The sequence below is a fragment of the Bactrocera tryoni genome, unplaced genomic scaffold, assembly GCF_016617805.1.
Source record: "Bactrocera tryoni isolate S06 unplaced genomic scaffold, CSIRO_BtryS06_freeze2 scaffold_926, whole genome shotgun sequence".
Classification (NCBI taxonomy): domain Eukaryota; kingdom Metazoa; phylum Arthropoda; class Insecta; order Diptera; family Tephritidae; genus Bactrocera; species Bactrocera tryoni.
Window position 1 is genome coordinate 415,964 of NW_024396573.1, and position 2,610 is coordinate 418,573.

Sequence of the window (2,610 nt, forward strand, 5' to 3'; positions counted from 1 at the left end):
TGCTAATTAAATTATGTGCAAGTATATTAACAAAAACAAATTTTAATATATTTAGATGGCAGAAAATAAACAACGCACAGTCCAATCCATTTTTCCATTATTCTTAACTTTTCGCACACTTTTTTCACATTACAATAAATTATTGCTTTTAATTTCACTCTATTATCTTTTAACGTAGTTAATAATAAACGAATTTTTTCGTAAAATTTATATTGATTTTAAAAATACCAAAATTTCTATTAATCATTTGTCTTATTCATTTTTATTTCACTTTTCTTTTCTTAATAAATAAACAAATTTCACTATCAGCTGTCAAAATGCACAAGTCTGCCGTCTGTCGCCATAAAATTGCAATACGCATTAGCGTTGCTTATAGGGCCCATACACGACACACATGTGCGTTCGATCTGTGTGAATTCGTTTCGCCCATACACGACACACAAATCCATTTTGCGTTAGTTCTTCACACAGTGAACATGTGCCACAGGCAAGCGGAATATTTCTTGGAATTTATTTCTAATGTAGCACTTTTATCGATTTCTTTATATTTTGTCAATAAGTTATTCCAACTTTTATTTTTCTCACTTTTGTTTTTATATTTATCTCTTTTCGTTTGCCAAATTGCCACCTCATTTTTTAAAATATCAATAAATTCTGATACAAAATCTCTATTTACACTTGCCATTGTTCGTTCGCGATCTTCACTGTTCAGCAACACTAGAGAAATGAGATTTTGTGCGCACACAACGTCAAACACGACACACATGTGCGCGCACCGATCATAAAAAATCAAACATTTTCGCGAACATGGATCGGTACCCGCACAAGCCCTTACACCAGTATACCACATGCGCACACATACCGATCGAACGCACAATGCAAATTAGCGCTGTCGTCTTTCAGGGCTATAACTCTTTACAATTCGGTTCTACACATTTGATTTGTATTAAATAGTGCAGAAATAACTTTAATTGGCACAATTCCGATTTCTTCGGCGGCGCGATCTGAAAGTACCGTTGGAAAGAGGAAGTCCTCTTGATTAAAAAAATATAAGGAGTTATAGGTACCGCAAACGCTTAGTTTGCGAGATATTCGTCTTTGAAGTTAAAATATTCCTAAACTTCGAATATCAACAAGCTATTTCACTACATTTAACACAGTTTATGCACATTTTTCACTTCAAAATCATATAATTAAACTGTAACCATTTAAACAAATTCACAATTTAATTTAAGATATTTATATTTAAAAAATTACTTTTAACACTCGTAGTGAGCATCATTTATGTGCTAACAATTATGAAGAAATGGAGCCCTGCCATATGATAATAAGTAAATATGACCAATTCGCTGAAATTTTTTCATTTTCGCTTAAAATCCTCTTTCTTTATTTAGCAATCTTAGTTCTAATAAAAACAAGCGTCTATAAATTATATTTCAAATTAAAATGTGTATAAACAATCTTTCCATGCATATTGATTGATTTTCTTATTTCAATTTAATTAACAACTAAGTAGTATTAAATAATAATAATATTACGTAATAAAATACTTATATTTTTGAAGGAGTACTACGCGAAAGTACTTCAGTCACCCAGGGGTCGAATCGTGACATCCGTGAACGTCTCACTCGTCACGTAAAAGCCTGTATTTCGTATTATGACATAAGTGGTCGTAACGCTTCTATTGTAATCTGGCATCTCGTCATTCGAACGCAAACTACCAATCGTAATAGACAAATTTATGGAAATGTGAGCAAATTTTTTTAAATTTTATTTTTTTTCATAATTTTTAGTAATAAAGAACATAAACAAGAAACCAATAAATGGAATATTTCATTAAAAATTAAAAATAAAAATTATTTATATGAACAAAATTTTTGTATTTTATTTGACATTAAAAATAAAATTATTTACAAGGTTAAGGACAGATATATTTTTGAATTAAATTTATTAAAAAATACTTTGTTTGGTCTGTTATCGTTTGGTCGATTGCGGTGAGGCGGTTCGCCTACCACGGTGTCCATCTCTTGTTTCTGATAACTTACTGTGAATTTTATGCAGATGTTATGTTATTATAACTCACAAACGATAGCAAATCTTCCACTTTTGTGGGGTGATACCCATGGTATAGAGGAGTAAGGAAAGTCCCATTCACAATAGAAAAAAGAGCCATTCACAGTCCTTAACCTACCCCTCAAGTGTACGTTCACAATAAAACATCATGGCCACCTCTGGTGAATAAGGGTGGCGAGAGGTCAAAACGGGATGCAGAAAGCAAAAGTACTATAATATTAAATTATAAATTTATAGTACTTTATTTGTTCATTTATAAATACTATTTTCAATTTTTGTTATAAAGTAATGTTTATAGCTGTTATCAAAAAATTAATTATACCTTCATGATATAGATAAATATGCTATATATTTTTAAGCGTTTTAGTTAACTTATTCATGGACAAATTGGAAATTATATTTTATAATGAGTGGACCATAAGAGATAACTATTGTAGAAAAGCTTGATATTACATACTATAATAATTCGTCTGAACAGTAAAACACAATTTTTTTTTGTAAGATAAATCAACAGAAAATTATAATAGCCATGTTTCC